We start from the raw sequence: 20,684 nt of genomic DNA on the forward strand, positions 1-20,684 counted from the left end.
AAAAGAGGGATACCCGGCACCCAAACACAGACATCAAAACAGGAGGCGAGTCTGGTTCAATTTGTGGTCCGCTGACAATGCAGTTAGCACAAGAGGGACAACCCCTGCTGAACCATCTGAGGAGCAGACACAATCCCCTCCTTTAGCTACAAAGGCCTTGGTCCAGGGAGCTACAGGACAAATTCATGACTACGGTGCAAGAACAGTTCAATACTATGAGAGACGACATGAAGCAGGCAGTACAAGAGCTGCGGGTTGACGTAGCAAAACTCGAAAAGCGTACAGACATGCTGGAGAGAATAGTGCAAAACGCAGAGGGAGAAGTGCAGCAGCATAGCAAGACACAAGTACATCTTGTGCGGCTAACTCACAATGCAATGTGAGGACCTGGAAAATAGGTCCCAAAGGTCGAATATACGTATTCAAAATATGGTGGAGACAGTGGAAGATAAAAACCTCAAGTCGGCTGTGCAAGAGGTCTTTAGAGGCATTCTGGCAGTGGAAGAGGCGGAAGATATCAAAATAGACAGGGTGCACCGGGTGGGCTCGAAGAGGATGGGTGAGCCGGCAGAACGCCCTAGAGATGTGTTGGTGGCTATGTCCTCGTACCCCCAGAAAGAGCAGATTCTCAGGAAGGCAAGAGGGATGGATCACATCAGGATGAATGGAGTGGAAATCCATCTCTTCCAGGACCTGGCCCTGGTGACTCTGCAGAAGAGAAGGGCGATGGGACCGGTGGTCAAGGAACTGCTGGCGAGGAATATCAGGTACAAATGGACATTTCCTTTTAGTCTCCTGTTTTCGTCGGGGGGGGGAAGCAAAGAAGGGTTACATCTTGCAAAGAGGGTCTACAGGTGATGGACATCCAGGAGGAGGTCAGGGATGACAGGCAACAGCGGGGAAGGGAGGAGAGCCGTAGAAAGCTATGGGAATGGAACACAGTGTAGCAGAAGAGGAAACAGCTGGATGGAGGAAAGCACTGACTGTAAAGGGCACTTGCAACTCTAGAACAGATCTAAAAGGCTCACGGCAGACCGGGAACAATGCTGGACTGGGGAGGAAGGGTCATGGGGCAACCGAATGGACCTTCATGATTCGCGGCCTGGCGGGCATCTGCGCAGGAATCCACAGTCTTTGAGGTAATGCAGGGTTTAGGACTCCCTGCGGAGCTGTTCCTGTGTAAGCAGAGGGCCAGGCGCGATGAGCCAAACACCCTAACAACCTTAGGACCCTGGGCCCTCCTCAGGACAGTTGTTATTTTGATGAGGGGGTTATTAGTTGGGGGGGAGGGGGTTGGGTTGGAGGGCAGGGGAGGGGTGGGGGGCCGGAAGGTAGACAAGATCAGTCTGTAAAGGGTGGCATAACATCCACGGTGGGCACCGTCCATGGGAAGCTGAGAATCCTTACGTTCAATGTTAGGGGTCTAAATGTCCCTGTAAAAAGGAAGAACATGCTGAGAAGGGAGGGAGGGGACATCCTAAAGCTGCAGGAAACCCATATTAGGCTCCATGATAAAGTAAAGTTAAGTCTAAGGGGCTTCAGATAGTGCAATCCAACGCTATGGACAAAAAAGCAGGGGTTGTGATAGGAGTCCATGAGGGGAGGAATACACAGCTACACAATGTCAACGCCTCAATAGATGGGCTGCGACTCACTTCGGCCTCCATGTGTGCACCTAATTCGGGGAAAGACAGCTTCCTGCGGGAGACATTGGGGAGATTGGACGAATTCGCAGATGGAGAGATAATTCTGGGTGGGCATCTAAACTTGGCGTGGCACCCGGTAACAGATAGTAACAGATAGAAGTAAGTGAGGACATCAAGGGCAAGGGGCCCCCACTAAACATCTTTGCCAAATGATGACCCACCTGGCACTCTGAGATGTGTGGCGGGAACTCAAATGTCAGCAAAGCGGATATACGCACTATTCCCATGTATGTAACTCAATGTGGAGGATAGATTACTTCTGGGTCTCGGTGGGACTAATGGGGTGATTCAAGGAATGGAAATAGGCCCAATCTTACTCCAGAACATTCCCCGCTTTGGCTGGAAGTAACAACACCAAACAGGAAAAGTGGGCTGTGGAGGTGGAGGCCCCCGCAGGGACGTCATTTGGGGTCGCCAGAGGTTGCAAGTGCGACCTCTGAGCTCTCCCTTGCGACCTCTGTGGTCTCCCTTGCGACCTCTAAAAAAAACAAAAAACACGTTTTTTTTTTTTTTTTTGGAATGCAAGCTCCTGGGCTGTGGCCAGCACCATGAGGCTCTTTAATTCAGGAGTGGCTAGCTTTCTTGTTCAGGCCCCTTAAAAAAAGAAGAAAAATAAGAACACGAGGGCCACAAGTCTAACACTTTCAGCACTGAACCTAACCTAAAAAATAAAGAATAGAAATGCCAAAAATGTGTCTTTCTGGAATTCTATACAATTAAAGCTAGGCTCATTAAAGGTTTATTTCAGGCACACTTCAGGGGGTGAGTCACTGTTTTAGTCTGTTCTCAAACGCCTCAACTCAGCCTTCTGAAGTCGATAAATGGGTACCAACACAGGTTGGGTGATATTGGGTGTATAGTTCTTCTATGTAAAGCGCTTAAGCGTAAGTGCTATATAATAACACATCATTATCATTCAGTCATGGACGTCTGCTTGCAATCACAGTAATTTGGTAATATGGGCCTATGCACACTGATCTAAATGATACATATGGCGATCCATTCAGGTATGACATGTACATCACATTATAGTGATATCGTAACCATATTGTTCGTAGTGTACAATGCTATGTAATGCCACTTCCTGTTTTGTCAACGGATGAAAGGTCGTGTTCCATCGCTTCTCGCGATATCACTTTGGGGTGGGGTCAAATTACATCACTTCCTGTGATGTCATCAGGGGTTAAGGGTCGTGTGATGTCACTTCCGCTACCCCTGGCATTTTGGTGAAATGACGTCCCTGGGCCTCCGCAAGACATTCTTCAAGATCCCCTTTTAGGGGACTCCATTAGGGAAAAGATTGAGAAATATTTTGTCCACAATGATACGGGGGAAGACAAACTCGGAACAATATTGGGGGCCTTGAAGGCAGTTATAAGGGGTCATGTGATTGCCTTGAAGGCGTCTAAAGATAATCATTGGGACCTATGGGAAAAGGAGCTGGAAAACAAACTAATGGATATACAAAGGGAGATTCTGAAGAAACCCACACTAGGACTGAAGAGGCCAATGTGACATGTGCAGTGTCAGTTAGACGTGCTGCGCACTAAAAAGGCGGAGATGGGCCTTCTCCACCTATGGCACTGGTACTACACGAGGGCCAACAAGGCTTGGCAAGACAGCTGCGAGCCAAGCAGCAAGAACTCACAAGAAATTAGAAACATGAAGGGAGTGTCACAAATGCGACTAGCGACATGGGGGAGGTTTTTAGAGAATATACCAGGAGCTGTATGCCCCGAGTGGCCCTGTTAGTTCTGACCGAGACTCCTACCTAAATGCTATATCCATTCTGCAAATAATAAACGAAGAAAGGGCCTTCTTGGAAGGGGACATTAGGGAAGAAGAGGCGAGGAAAGCAATAGCTGGGCTCCAGACGAGCAAAGCACCAGGCCAGATGGTTTCTCTGCAGCATTTTATAAGAAATACGCAGACGTCCTGACTTTATTCTTAACTAAACTGTTCAACGCTTTTAAGGAAGAGGGGAATGTGTCCTCGTCTATGAATGAAGCAAAGGTTCTGGTCTTCCACAAACCAGGAAAGTACCCGTCGTGCCAGGATCATACCGCCCAATAGCCTTAATCAACTTTGACTGTAAACTATATATTAACATTTTAGCAGCCAGGTTGTCTCTGCTCCTCCCCAAACTGATATATGCGGATCAATCAGGATTTATCCCCGGCTGGCAAACTTATGATAATCTGAGGGAAATAATCCACCTGGTAGAGAAGATTGGAGTCAAGCAAACTCCTCCAATTCTACTAACCTTAGACGCCGAAAAGGCATTTGACTGGGTGGAATGGTCAATGCTGTTTAGAACCTTAAAATGCATGGGGTTCAGGACCAATTTTTGAAAATGATTAGGGCCAATTATATTACCCCTTCTATTAGAATTGCCATAAACGGTGAAGTCACAGGCAGAGTGGAGTTAGCAAGGGGCACTAAACAAGGGTGCCGACTGTCACCCCTCCTATATGCTATCTTCTAAGAGCTACTGCTAATCAGAATAAGGGAATCAACATCCATAGCAGGATTGAAATGGCAGGCAGACAACATAAGGTGGTTGCATACGTGGATGACATGCTGGTCGCCCTCACAGATCCGACATGCAATCTCCCAGAAGTGATACTAGAATTAGAGAAGTTTGGGGCAATCTCAGGACTGAAGATTAAAGAAACTAATCAGAAATCCTAATTCTGGCTGGGGGCAGGGGGGAGATTAAGCGGGTAGCAACCACCCTAAATTTAAAGATAGCAGATAAAGGTAGATCTCCTTTAGGGGGGTAACTACCCAGAGCTGCTGGGGGAAATCAAAAGGGACTTGGAGAGGTGGATTTCACTCGCAGTCTCCTGGTGGGGTTGGATTACTTCGGTGAACATGACTATTCTTCCAAAACTGGTATACCACTTTCAATCTATCCCAATAAGGGTCTCCAACTCTTTTTATCAGAGCACTTACAAGAGCTATTTCCTCATTCATCTGGAAGAACAAACCACTGAGGGTGGACAGGGCAGTGCTAACAGCTCCAATTCAGGCGGGGGGCATGGCATTAACACATTTTTATAGGTACACCCAGGCGGTGCATCTTTGGGTCCTAAAGAAATGTATGGGGGAGGAACTGCTGAAAGTCTGGGAAGATAGGGCGGTGGCAATATCCACTCTGGGGGAGTATCTCTGGAAAGGGATATGCTCCAGGCACCCAAATCTTCACATTAATGAAGTCATGAGGGCCCCACTGGAAGCATTGGACGACCAAACGCGGAAAGGCACCTTGACAGAAGTACCAGCCCTGTTCATCCCAATGTTCGGGAATCCAAAGTTCCCACTGAGAATGGAAAAGGGGATGCTCAGTAGTTGGGAGAAGGCGGGGTGCACGAAAATAGATGAAATGATACAGGATCATGAGGTAAAATCGTTAGAGGCATGCAAATTGCACCGATTCTCAGGGACTCGGACAGATACAAATACGAGTATCTGAGGCACTGGCTAACTACCCCACCATTAAACAAGCAGCCTTGAGGGATCTCACACCATTTAACAAATACACTCTGACCATTTCAGGGACCCGAAAATTAGTGTCGGCACTATATAACTTTATCAATGTGCAGACAGAGGTCGTCAGGTGGAGGTACATGTTGAAGTGCGAACAGACGCTGGAGGAACCCATCAGCAAACCACAGTGGGAAGAACTCTGGGGAAACATCCCAAAGCTGACCCGCTCTGTCCAAATGAGGAGATGTGGGTAAAAGTTGTGACTCAATGGCACTACACCCCCGGGGAGGTTAAACACAATGTTCCCTAATGCATCTAAACTCTGCTGGCGAGGCTGCAAGGGCACTTGGAGGCATATCTGGTGGGACTGCAAGGGGATTCATGGCTTCTGGGCAGAAGCGAAGGTGCAGATGCAGGGGGTGTTCCCAAACGTGCCCCAATTGGGGGAGAGGGTATGGCTGTGTCGGATTAAAGATCCAGTAGCAAATAAATACATGAAAGCATAATGGTGGAACTTTATGGGTCTTTCTAATTGCAGCATTGGGCAGGGATAGCCCAAAAATGGAAGCACCGGGACCGCCCATTGGTATTCAGCAGGCTACAGAAGGCTTGGACACTGGTGACAATGGATAAGTTAACTCATACCGATCAGGGCACTAAGGGTTCCCATGTGAAAGAATAGGCGGAGGTGCTAAAATATCTTCAATCGGACTATATGGAACAGTGGTGCCCACATAAAAATTTGAATCTTGGACATCTTTACGGCTTGAGCGGATTTCTGCAGATCCAATCTTTCCGGCGGGAGGGGGCAGGGGGCGGCGGGGGGGAGTTAAGGTTTTTCTATGTGTTTTGAAAATAATAAAACACATTTAAAAAAAAGGCAAACAAAAATAGGAACCAAAACACTAATCTCTTACCAGAAAAAAGTCAGACGGAATATTTTACACACCAGGGGCCTTATATGTATTTAATTATTTATTGTTTGCTTGTTAGGCGCTTATACAATAAGAAAATAATGTTTCAAAGCACCCGCCGGGAGAGAGCAAGGGTGGGAAATACGTTGAAAATACAATACTTAAGAGCAGTGGGCAGACGTGCAAGAGGGATGAATCTATTATGCCTTGTGAGTATTCAGAATGTGCAAATGCAGCAAGGAAGAGGGAAGGGGGTAAGTGCTGGGGAGTCCGAGCTCGTGGGTGAGCCACAGATGAATTGCTAAGAAAGTTGAGTGCTACATCGACTGGGCCACGAGAGGTGTAAGTGCAAAAACTCCAAACAGAGCTGGGCAGAATTGGTGTGGGAGGTCAGGATCCCGAGGATGCATAAGGGCCCAGGACACTGATTCAGCAACTGTGGGATTAGCATATTCCTTATGATATACAATTCTTGACCTCACTTTCTCCAAAGTGAAAAGGATAGGGCTAGCTTCAACTTGACTGAAAGTGTGCTTAGCACTACCATTCAGTGCTGACCTCATAGAATCTATGTCTTCCGAGTGTTGGTTTTTGAAATAATGAAAGCATATATTTCTTTAATGCATGCAGCCTGTATTCAGACTAATTTCCATCTTGGAACTATTTTAAAAAAACAATTGACCATTTTTCATTGCATTATCTTTATAGAACCCTCCCATTTCTCACGTAGACACACTTTCTTCTTGCTTTCTATCATGTTCTTATATTTCTTCCTGAGAAGAAGGGCCTGTCTCCTGTCAACTTGATTACTACCTAGCAAGGCATTCTTCACTCTGGTGCACTCTGTATTATACCATTTAACCTTCTAATTAACAACTATAAACATCACTATTTTATTTAAATTATCTCAATGATTTTTTCATGGTGGTCCCTTATAATCAAAAACAAATTACATTTTTATAAGACCATAATATTTTGTCTAATGTGGGTATTATTTTAGCCTAGATTTCTGAAATAGCTTTATCGGAGTCCAATGTTGACCAGATTAGCCTTCTCCTATTGTTGATTCAATCGCCCAAACTCTTTGTTTCAGCTTGAGGTGTAGGCTCAGGGGATTGTGATTACTATTTGGTCTGGAAATGAATGAGAAAGGCTTAATATGGGAACACTCACTTGGATTCACTCAAATGTAAGCTAGGTGACCCTTTCCTGCCACTGATAAATGAGATATCCACTAAAGTATCTCCACATGCGGTGGTGGACTTATCTACTGGGAAATCTAGACATTGTTCAGTGGTCCTTGGCCCCATGGGCCACTTTTCTATGGATAGTATTTTTTTCTGCTCCAATTGCCCTTTCTCACAGTCTCTAAACACCTTTCTTTCTATCTCAGCTTTATCCTAATATTCCTTTGAAGCAAAGCATGTGTTCTAAAGCTTGAATTATGTTATTCCCCACTTCTATCAAATGTTTTATGTCAGTAGTTTTGTTATGTGTAACTGTTTGTTAACTACTTGGTAATCCCTATATAGGGAAAATACATTTTGAAATCCACTATTTGGACCCAGTTTTCCCCTGAGCTCTACTTAGAGGTGTGGGGTTTATTCACTACCTTCGCTCAAATGGTGTAATATGAGGCCATTTTGAAAAGCATTTCAGAGAATCTTATTGCTGCCAATCTACCCCTGTCTGCATGTCCTGCCATTGCTGGCTCTTAGTCCCAAATGTATTCAAACTTGGCTGATTGCAAATGCATGTTGTATTTTCAGAGACAGTGGGCCTCATTAGGAGAATGGAGGTAACCATGCCGCTATTTGCGGCATGGCTACCTCCATTCCGGGTACCGGGTTCCGGGTACCGGGTCCGGGTTCCCTGAATGGGGAAGTACCGAGCCATTCTAACCTTGGAGGGCCTGGTATTTCCCCATTCAGGGAACCCGGACCCGGTACATCCCCATTCCCATTTGAACCACCATAGCGCTCAACGGTCCCGTTAAAAACGGGCCGTTGTTAGCATGCTGGGCTGCTTGCAGGACCTGCTAAGGATGCCTGGTAAAACCAGGCATCCTTAGCGGGTCCCACAAGCACATCTCGCTTTACTGCCCTCCTCGTAATGAGGCCCAATGTCACAAGGTCAGGGAAATGCCAAAAAATCCTCCAAAACGCCCTCTGATACTGAAAATGGCTCATTTGTAGGTCCTAACCCCCAACCACAATTATTATGCTTCTATATGGCAGAGTAATGTTTGCTTTTTTCATTACCAGTGGATCTCTTCTAACTGTATGGTTAACATGTATTCTTCCCAGTAGGGCCTAAGATACACATTTAATGAACAATGTGCAACTTTTATTAAACACTAATTGGATTCCCTGGTTATGTCAGAAATGCAAAGCATGTCAATATGCCACTAATACATCTGAGTACTTACACCCTGGTCTGAACAAGAAAATTGACATTAAGACCTGCATAACTTGCGAGACAGAATTTGTAGTGTATATACTTAACTGCCCATGTAAGAAATGGTATGTAGGAAGTACTAAGGGTAAACTTAAATTACGTATGCTCCAACATATCAGGGCAATAAAGAATGCCGATCCTACTTACCCAATGGCACTACATTTTCAAATGGAACATGGTGGCAGACTAGACGGCTTTTTATTTTTTGGCATACAAACAGTTCCCAAATCTCCAAGAGGAAGTAACAGTGAGCTCCTACTGAGACAATCAGAAACCAAGACCATCTTGTATTTCGAGACTAAAAAGCCACCGGGCCACAACCTCGATGAAGAACTGTACATGTTTTTAGGCAACAGACAACACCTGAGAATATTCCTAACACACTAGTAGATATGCCTCGTTATACCATTATCAATTCTAAGAAACCTTTTCAGATATATTATTATTTTTCTATGACATCTCCAACTACTGTATAATATTGCATTTGATCAAATATTTTGTATTTCTTGAATGCTGACGCATCTTTTCGTTCTAGTTTGTTTTGGTGCATTAAGTGATTCATTTATCTTTTTTTACTTGTATTTAATTATATTGTGAATTTTTAAAAATATGGCTTTACAGCATTGGAACATAGGAATTGGTTTTATTGCCACTTAGATTTTATGGACTTTTACAACACAAGGTCGCTGAAATATCAAACTTTGGCCTTTTTGGATAGACTAGTTGATATACATAGGGCCTCATTGCAAGTTTGGAGGTAGCCATGTCGTTTTTAGCGGCATGGCTGCACCCAAACCGGGTACCGGGTCCGGGTCCCGAAAATAGGGAATTACCGGGCTATGGCGACTTTGGCGTGCCCGGTAATTCCCATTCTCGGCACCGGGACCCAATACACCTCCATTCCCATTTGAGCCCCCATAGCGCTCATTCGGAATGAGGAGGATGCTAAGAACGGGCCTGTTAATGACGGGCCCATTGTTAGCATCCTGGTCTGCTCAAGGCACCCGGGATAAGACCTCGTAATGTGGCGGCCTGCAATTTTAACTTAATCGCCTGTGGCATGACTGGTGGCAATGTAGTTATGGTTAAGTTGCTAAACCCATAAGACGAGCACTTTTTGGGTGGTTTATAACTTCACTCCCCCTGGACGAATCCACACCAAACTGTGCAAAATAAGTATATGGCCCAATCAGAATTTATCTGCAAAGTTTGGTGAGGTTTGGTTTGGGGGGGGGGGCAAAGTTATAGTAGGGGTCCCAAAATGTATTTTTTCCCATAGACTGAATGGGGAAAAAACTTTGCTTACGCCTACAGCCCAAACCGCTGGACGGATTTTCACCAAATTTGTGGCAGGAGCTGCAGCTTGGTCCCGTAAGTGTGCTTTTGTAAATTTGGTTAAAACAACCAAAAAGTAGGTCACAAAAAATGTGTGATATCTATGTCTGCTCCGCGGACACACTTCCCTGTTCGCTCCGCGGACAGGACAATGATTGGTTAATCTGCTTGTGTCATGTCCATGGACATGGGCCGTGTTCATTGATTGGAAGGTGAAGAGCGTGAAGTGCGTCAGATTTTAGGAAACGGCCGCCATCTTGGATTCACGGACAGCGGCCGGTGTCCACAGACATCGCGGTAAAAACATATTAAAAACCACAACATTGCACTTGTCAAACTTATCAAATCATCTCTGGGGAGTTGAGGGGTCATGAGGATGGGATGGGATATGGCTGGAAGAAGCAAAAAAACGGGTGTTTTTCAATGCGAAAGTCCACAAACAGTTTGGATGTTCGCAAATGGTCCTGTGAAGTTTGGGGACACTTCCGATGTTTGGGGGCAGTTTTTAGATGGCATATAACATTGGCACCACTTAATGGAACTGCGTGAAATTTTCCATGTATATTCCTGACCTGATTCTGAATGACTATGCAAAGTTTGGTGGGATTCTGTCATGAGAGGGCAAAATTAGAGGGGGGTCTCTAAATAATGTAAAGGCTTATAAATGAGGTGCCATTTGACGAATCTACACTTAATTTGGGAAACAGATAATACATTAAGATATAAATGTTTTTGCGAAGTTTGGTAGGATTTTGTGAAGAGGGGGCAAAATTAGAGGAGAGGGTCCCAAAATAAAGTAAAGGCTTATAAATGAAGTGCCATTTGATGAATCTACACAAAGGTTTGCAAAAAGATTATATATCTAGATATAGATGTTTTCGTAAAGTCTGAATGGATTTTGTCAAGTGGGGGCTAGGTTATATGACGATTGTATGTGCATACATTTGCCACTTTTGAAAAAATAAAACATGGGTGGATTTCCAGCAAACTTGCGAAAGGAGCATTGGCAAGGACCTACAAGCATGGTTTTGCAAATGTGCCAGTGTTTTATTATTTGACAAGTGTCATAATGTAGCTACAAAAAATAGCGGTATACCTCTAGTGACTCAGGGGTAGCCTGTGGCCATGGGCAGTGGCCAGATTGTCCGGGTCAAGGAATAAGGTCATGATCCAGACAATCTGGCTACTGGCCATGACCACAAGGGACAAAACATAGGATTAAAGTGGCCATGTCCACCTGGGACTGGCTTTGAGGTAAAGTTATTCGAAATTAGGATACATCTCAAAGGGAAGAAAAATATGCTTGTGGTAATATGGTCATAGGGTTCTCTTTTTGCCTTCTGCAGGCTGCCATGAAAAGCGAAGAGGGGCACTGTATGGAACCCTCGCCTTCCCGTTCCATGGTGGCCATCTTGGAAAAGGATTTTCCTTCCTACACCGGGACGCCATAGGTGTCCCGGTGTAGGAAGAAAAATCTTCAATTTTAGCACCCCGGGTTCCCACTTTGGGAACCTAGGGTGCTAATGGCCTTGATCCCCCCATTTCAGGGACTGGAATGGGGGTATAATTGTCCAGAGACCTCGTTATTCAACCAATCTTCGCTTGGGCTGATAACTTGGGCTGCTGGGCCAGTATCCACCGTTTCAGTCCTTGGAACGGAGGATGAACGCAACAATATTTCCATTAGCATAACACAAAATGCATATGGAAATGTTGGAAAATCTTATTGAGTCTATGTACTGAGAAATATAAAGTAGATGGAGTCTATACATGTTTTTTTAGTTCTATTTTTTAACTGTGAAAGGTGGTTCCTAAAGGAATATGTCTTTTGTTGTTTTTGGATGCATTTTGTTTTGGCAGGAGAGCTGAGAACGAAAGGTGGGGAGGGAAATGAGGGAAGAGGAACCAAACACTAATATGGAGGGGTAGGTGGACAAGGGAAAATGTTGCGTGTGTGTTATTTCTAAGGTAGGGGGCAGTGTTTATCATGCTCCTTGATTGCAGCAGTGGCTGTGGCTCTTGGGGAGGAGGGATGGCATTAGCTGATGCTACTTTAAGATAAATAGCAGTTTTGCTAAAAGTATGTACTGTGTACTCGATTGTTAATGGATAATGAGTAGGAATAGGTGTTGGAGCTGTGCAAGGGAAATTTTGAAGTTGAAAGTTCCTATACCAGTAAAAAATGCAGTTCTGAACTGTCCGCGAAGCAGAGATCTTATCGTGAAGTGCGGACGGGTTCTCAGACAAGTCATCATGCAGCGCGCCAGCGTATGGTCATGTGGCACTGTCTGGAAGGTCCGCTATGAAGTCAGATGTTCGTAGACGTCTACGGATGCAAAACTAGTTGAAATAGTCACAAAAAAGTGTATGGAAGTGTTAAAAATGATTCCAGAAGGTGGGAAATGGCAGAGTTTTAAGGTGACACTTAGTAAATTGGACACAAACATTGCTATATTGGGTAAGTATGATATTAGTAAGTTGTAGGAAAATAGCATGAACTGGTAAAAACTATGAAATTCAAATGAAAAAAACGTTGTTAAAGAGGCGTTATGGTTAGGTTGCACTAATATAAACCTATGAAATTCAATGAAAAAACTGTTTTAAGGGGACGTTATGGTTAAGTTGCACTAATACAAACCTTTGAAATTCACTGAAAAAACTTAGTTAAAGGGACATTAAGGTTATGTTGGACTAATAAAAACCTATGAAATTCAAAGAAAAAACTTTGTTAAAGGGACGTTATGGTTTCAAGTAAAATTGAAAACCCCAGAAATTCGCCAGTTATGGTAAGTTAAACAACCATAACTCGCGCCACCATGGGCACTCCTAAGACTAACACCCAAGACATCAAAAATGACATCACAAATGTCATTGATGAAATCACAGATGACATCACATATCTGGGCCACTTGTTTTTGTTTATTGACATATATAGGCCAGGTGGTTTTGTTCACTGGCAGTCAGAATAATACAATTGAAAAAGGTACTATATAACTAGACGTTAACCTTGTCATATGTTCTTTGAGTACTTTCCTTAGGGTTTGGTCTCAGCTCATGGTGCACATACATAGGGAAATTAGCAAGCCTCAAGCACACAATTCAATTGTATATATGACGATAAACTTTAATGTCATTAACATTTTCTGATGAACAAGTTTCTTTCTTCTTTACTTTAGTTTCCCTGTATGTGCCTCTGACTTGTATGCATTGTGGTTCTTCATATGTATTGTTTGTACCAGCACAAGTGCTGCAAGTCTTGAATTGTTAGCTAGTTATTACATGTTTAACATTACTCAAAACTCTGATACGGTACTATTCATTATTGTACTATCCAAAATGACACGATTATAAATAGTGTACTTCTATGGTGCATGCTGCAGTCATTGCCTATGTTTATATATGATTAGGTTTCTGTATTAACGACAACACACCAATACAATGATATTAGATGAGTACATTCTTTAATAGATTAAGTAGTTCGTGATAGGTATCCCGATCACCCCTGACATCTTGTTACCAACAATATAAACACATCTCCTTGTAGGGACTTTTCATCAAAATGTATTTCACATGTGATGTCATCAGCGATGACATTTGTGATGTCATCTTGTATGTCTTGGGTGTTAATCTTAGCAGCGCACAGTGGTGGCACGAGTTATGGTTGTTTAGCTTACCATAACTGGCGAATTTCTTTGGTTTTTCGATTTTACTTGAAACCATAACGTCCCTTTAACAAAGTTTTTTCTTTGAATTTCATAGGTTTTTATTAGTCCAACATAACCACAAAATCCCTTTAACCAAGTTTCTTCAGTGAAGGGTTTTTTAGTTCAATTTAACCATAATGTCCCCTTAACAAAGTTTTTTCATTGAATATATATATATATATATATATATATATATATTTATTTTTTTTAATTATTTTTTTTCTAACTGAATGTCTACGCTAGGTACATTGTTCACGATGTGTACCCAAACATAAAATCATCCCCTTGGTCAGCCAAAGCCATATTTAAATCCTAAAATCGGAAAGTTAGTGTAGCCCTCCAATTGTAAAGCCCAGGTTTCCAGAAAGCAACCCTTTGTCATGAACATTCTTTTTCAAACTTGATTTTCAAACTTGATGTATTATTGATATGATGGGAGCCTCTGCCCTTCCTAATGACTACAGGAAATTCCTAGAAAGAGTAGCTCCAGCTCACCTCCTTTGTCATCAGACTCAGACACATGTTCATTCTTCCAAATATTAATTCTTCAGAATGATCAAAATATAATCATGACAAAGTTCACTGGCCATATTGTGATAAACACAGTTCACTATATCTTTATGGATGATGGAATAGCAGCTACACCTGTGGTGAAGACATTGGGCCTCATTACGGCTTCTGGCAGTAACCCTGCTGATGCTAGAGGCAGGTTGCCACCGGACCCATAACGGAATGAAAGTAGATGCGGTTCAGCCATGTTATTTAAATGTGTTTGCCCACCAAGAAACAGACTTGAGGAGAGTTCCTTGTACATATAGGGACAACTCTCCTTTCTCTTTCCCTATTGGATAGGCGGTCCACCACCTCTTATGAGGGACAGGCACCCCACACAGGGAGAGGGTGTTCTTCCATTAAGGGACTCTTAGTTTACGCATTTATTGTAGAAAGAAGCAAGATTTTAAGAAATGTCTCTCCCTGAAAGTGTTTTTGTGTGCAAAAACAGTTACCTTAACTAACACTTAAGGGTATTTGTTACTTCCAATCAGATGCCCTGATTGTTTTGTGTCTCTTGAGATCACCTAGACCCTAGCTTCTCACTCTACAAAATGTGTATGTCAATTATGAGCCTGAACACATTATTTTTTATTTTTCTACGCTATTTGATATATAGTGGCCCTTGCCTGAATGCATAGGGAGTTCCTTACAAGAAGAAATGTCATGCAAAGCCATGTAAAGGCAATTTACCTAAAATACATTAAATAAAAAAAATACAATACACAATTAAATCAGCAGAACATTTGACTACAAGTAGGAAGTTGCAGATTCCAGGGAAGTCACCAGAAATGGCAAATGCTATGTCGAAGACTCATACTGGCCAGAAGAGGTGCAAAGGTTCTGTGTGCTATGCCAGAACTGGCACAACAACTCAGATAATAAATAGTGTAATTCCTTCACTTCTAAAATCGTTGCTTGTATGAGGGCAGGTTTTACTTTTCAGAGAAATTAGTCAGTACAGAAAGCTTCAATTCAACAGAATATTGGTAAGTACCAAAACAAAAGCAATGTCCAAATAAGACATTATAAAATTACCAAAGGCTACTCAAGCTCTTCGCTCATCCACCTCTGACTCCTTCATGGTCAGTTGCTTCTCCAAGGAACGGCTTGGTGGTAGATCTTTTTCTGCGTTTGGGACCTCCCTCTGGAACAGCCTCCCTGCCTCTCTAAAACTTGATAAGAACCATCTCTGGTTCTGGTAGCACCTCAAGACCTGCCTCTTTGCTTCTGCCTTCTCACTTCCTCTACCATGCTGATTTCCTGTCTGATACTGCACTGGTCTACTGGCTACCCTCTGATTTCGGGCCCAGGTTCCAGCCTGCCCAGTTGCACACATGCACTGTCTCCAGGCAACACTTGCACTTGGGACTGTATTTGTAACCCTACAGTCATCCTACCTGCACTTTTTGGACACCTGATGTCTGCACTTACCCTTGCACCTGCCACTTGCTGGCCACACTTCTTCTTATTGCTTTGATCCCAGTAACAGCACTGCCACCTCCCCTTTCCCCTGGCAAGTTTACCCTCCCCTGCACTTCCATGATATGAATGTCACTTTGCCTAGTAAGATTGTTGTCTCTGTCCTCCCTCTGATACCCCTCCCTTGCCTCGTCGCACCTTGCAACACTTGTGTATAGGCGCGTTATCAATGCCATTTGATATCATACCATACCATTAAATTCACATTTCGAGCACCCCTGCAAGATAAAACACACAGTAATACAGTAAATATATACCATAGGCAGACAGGAACATAGGGGATTATATTGCAGGAGGTTTAGCAATATAGACACACAGATAAATGAAAATGAAAAACTAAAATGTGACTGTTTATATTTATCTATGAAGTTTATTTTCTCCAACTTATAACATAAACTGTAGTACTTTACTGCTCCGAAAACAACACTGGGGTAATTTACAAAACTTTGCAAACATGAAATATAGAGCCTGTGAAATGAAGAGCAACACTTCAGATAACTCAATAATAACACCATTCCCAGCAGATAGTGGTAACCAAAATACGAGAATGTCCGATATTTGGTAGCTTTTTTTTTACTTTTACCCAGAAAGTTTTGCCATTAAATTTTGAATGAAGCATAACCTTGTTCAAGAATTTGCTTTAATCTTAAAGTGCCTTTCATTCACAGCATATGAAATAATGTCAAATATAAAAAAAGTCTATATATTGAGAGAAACATATTTTAAATGTGTCAAATGTTCATAATTACATATTAGACTGTTGGTAATTATAGAGGGAATACATTACTGTTTAATCTACATGGAGAGAAAGTGGTTCTTTTTTTTGGATTGGGCAACGTCTATTTCTTTCGGTCGGCTAGTGAGTAGGCTTGAAGTTACATTTCTGTACAACCTATATGAGACACATATTGCTGATTGGGGAAAGGCAAAGGCCAGCTGGAGAAAAACAAATGTATTTCTAAACTATCCTAACAACAAACTATTTCTAACAACTATTACAGCCGCATTTAAGGGTCCGCCAGATCATGGCTTTGGCGATTTTAAATCTACAGCAAATTTTCCGATTTTCAGCGTGATTATTGCCGGCGGGAAATCCGCCAGCTGTAATAGCGCATATTTTCCCCATTGGGCCCAATGGGGAATGAGCAATAACCGTTCCGCCAAACCCGTGATCCGGCGCTAATAGCGCCGGGGGTTTGGCAGTAGGGGTATTAGCTCCGTCGTTAATAGCTCCGGCGTTACCGTCCAACTTGTGATGACGCCCATTGTGTTCAGTACAAGACCAAAGCCTTTGATGTATTGAAATGCATTTCAGTAAAATCTAAAACTTGATGATCCAGTTGATAGTGATGCAGACCTCACATAAAGAGCAAGTATGTTTTTCAGAACCAGGGTTTACAAGGAAACTCTGAACTCTGCTTCCTAATAAAAACCACCATCTGGAATTAATGGAAACTGACACAAACGGATGTGTCAGACCCTTCTTCACAAAGGGTCTCTGAGAACTGCTGACATGATAACACAAGGTTTTATTCCCATGTTCTAGGTTGAACAGAAATAAGCTGAGAATTTGTATGAGTATAATTGGTGATTTTCAAAAGCACATATGGCTATATTTTCACCATGTAGAGGCTTAGCCTCACAAGAACATGTGTTCTGGACCCGTGCAAGCCTCCTCTACAAAATGAGACTAAACATAGCATGATTAATTATTAACCCTTTTTCATATTTCATTGCACACATTCCTTCTGCATATGCCTAAACTGACCTTGAACACGAACATCTGGAAATTTGTATCTTATTGATGAAACATTCCTACCAGAAGTTATGGAAATGAATAGGAGTCTGAGTCCAAAGTGCTTACCCCCACCATGTCACATGTGCAAAAATGTGATCGACCTATGAAATTAAGGGGTGTATTCTCTGAGAACATAAATCTGTTAAGCCAGTCATTGAACCAATGTCTCCAATCAGAATTGGTGATGACAATATGATATCGTAGGAAAATAAGAGGCAATTAAGTTGAATCCTACAAGGAGTTCTTGAATGTTGGCGGCTGCAGAAAGCGAAACCTATATCCACTTGAATCAATTCTGAGCTGGGATGATATCAGAAAATAAGAGGGACAATTGGCCTTACCAATTGGCCTTACCAAGAGGAAACCTGAACCAGATTGTACCTGAGGCATACCTGAATTTAAGATGTGGATAAAGCAGAGAGCAGAAAGGCCTGGTTAACCATGGAGATTACCTTGTGACTGTGAATTTGCATGCTGGCTCTGTGCCTAAACATGAGTATAAGAAATACCAATGTAATTCAATATAATCCTCTGTAATCATCACTGTGCTAAGTCCCTGAATACAAAATAAAATGCATTTGCAATTGAGTGTGATCTGATTTAAAGTAGAACAAATTGCATTTTCCGGTTCACATCATGTAGGGTCTCATAAACGATAACCAATTGAAGGCAAGTAAAATGTTCTAGCATGCTGATGTGAAATGTATTGTGCTTTATGAACATATTCAAAGTAAGGGTAATTTACACTGAATTCCAATTGCATTTTGGTATACAGTCCATTGCAACCAAAGCCAAGTAAATTGAACCCTAAGTGTTTTCACAGGTTTAGACCATAACTGAGATAGTGGACTTGTGGCCATGCTCCATATAGAGAGACTTGATAAACGAACAACTGTGATAGCTTAGTCATTTAAAAAGAGATATTACAAAATAAGGGAACTTAACCACTTTCATTCCGATAGAAAATTATGTGATTTAAAATAAATAGTTACAATTAGCCAATTACATTGGGCCGCAGGATGAGTTTGGTGGTATGGCCATAAATGTTGGTAATGCAGTGGTAAAAATGTTACCACTGCATTACCACTGCAATACTGCACTGCCACACTATGGTCTTGGAGGTTAGACGAAGGAATGTTGGGTAATAATTGATGCAGTCCCACTGTGTGAGACTACAATATCTGCTTGGTATTAGGTAACCCACCTTTTGGTTTAGGAAACCAGAATCAATGGACATTTTCCTCATTTCCAATTCATGCTGCATTTCTCTTTCTCTTAGTTTCATCTCTTGATGTTTGTTTTCATATTGCACATCTGTTTTTTTAACTCCAACTTTAATCTTAGTCTCTCAAGTTTCCCTCCTAACATTAGGATTTACATTGGAGTCTTCAATAGAAGCTCCAATAGTCTTAAGTAGTTTAGTCTTAGACCTGTATTTCCTGGTTTCCCACCACCTTTGAGAATTACCAGTTCTCACAGGCCTAGAGAGGGGTCCAATTTGCCTATCCACCTCTTCCTCAGAAGCAGGGGGAGTCAAAGACTTTACAATTGGATAGGCAATGATGGAGCTTGGTTGGGGCTCCCATTTTCCTACTATACTAGCCTCAGATTTGCCTGGGTTAGAGGTCAAATTACTAACATCAGGGCTTGCAGTGGGGTTCTCTGAGAGGTTCCCACAGGTTCAGAGTGGTCTCATAAGGTTGCCTCTCTAGCCAATTTGGTTTGGTTCTGTTTTCTTTCACTGGGAGGCCTGGGGGTACTGGATACTACTCATAGAGCTTTTAGATAATTCACCAACAGGACTCTCCCAGACACCTAATTCTGGACAGTGACAGGAATCCTCACTGTCATATTATTACACTGAATGAGAGTTGGTAGAATTGGAACCAACTGTTCTGGGCCTCCAGAAAATGTAGTGGGACCTTTGGGTGCCTTAGCAACATCCTCGGGCTTGCAGGCTTGAAGAAGCTTTCATCCAGTACTGTTCTGCTGGCCCCAGTGTCTCTCCTGGCAGGAGTATCCTGGCCATTGACAAGAACACTGTCCATATAATACCCTGTAGAGTGTTCTGGAATGGAGCTGTACACATCCATATTCTGATCCTTACCCAGACCCCTGGACTCTAAGGATACAGTGGCCTGAAGACCCAAGGGTGCTTCAGCAAATAGTTCAATGTAGGCACTAGCCATTTGTACTTCTTCCTCTGGGAAGAAGGCTAAGGAGGCAGTGCTGATCCCTGCAGGTTTATCCTTGCACCTGGGATCTCCGTTGACATGGTCAGTTGACCCACAAACATAGAATTTACCAATTGTTCTTTGGAATGAGTGTTTCTGCTGACCTCCTTCTGGTTGGGCACTAGAGGATTCACTAGCCCTATTTGATTTCCCATGTGGCTTATCCTTCTAATGTCTGTGGCCCTCTTTTGGAGCAGAGGTATTGCATTCTCTTTGTTATCTTTCTTTGGCTGCTTTCCCTCATCCTTCTTCTGAGTTTCCCCTGAATCCTTGTGAGTGGCCCTGTTGGTAATCCACAAGTCAGCAGCCTTAGCTCACTTCTCTGGATCTATCTCCTTAGAATTAGTCAATTGCTGTCTGAACTCAGGAGAGCAGGCATCATAGATAGACTCTAACATGAACAGATTTCTCATACCTTCATAAGTGTTAACTCTGTAACCCTTAACCCAACCATCTAAGTTGTTGAAACATTCACAGACCCAGGTAGCCCAAGGGGTACCATCATGCTTTTTGAGGGTCCCAAACCTCTTAAGGTACTGGAAAGGGGTCTTCCCAAATCTAGCAATTACTACTAGCTTCACACACTCATAATCCATCCTATCCACCTACCCCAACTCCATCACAACATCAGATGCAACTGTGGGTAGCCTAGAGAAGTGCCAAGGATGCAACTGATTCCCTGTAATGTCTCGAATCCCATGGTTATATCAAACATTGCCAACCAGTCCAAAATATATTAGCTTAACCTCATACATACCCACACTTTCTTTAGGCATACGGGGTCTCTTAGGACTGGAAGACCTAGAAGACTCTGGGAGAGAAGCATTCTCAAGAGATAACTTTTTCATTTCTAGTTCATGATTCAACTCCATTCCTCTGAGCTTAAGTGCATGATGCTTTTGTTTAGTTTGAGCATTTAAACGTTTAAATTCCAACTCAAGCCTCATCTTTTCTAGAGCAATGGATTTAGGATTGAGTGTAGGACCTGATGGGGTCCCAGGGGACAAAGGTTG

Source organism: Ambystoma mexicanum, chromosome 2p, assembly GCF_040938575.1.
Source record: "Ambystoma mexicanum isolate Mex_15411 chromosome 2p, UKY_AmexF1_1, whole genome shotgun sequence".
Taxonomy (NCBI): Eukaryota; Metazoa; Chordata; class Amphibia; order Caudata; family Ambystomatidae; genus Ambystoma; species Ambystoma mexicanum.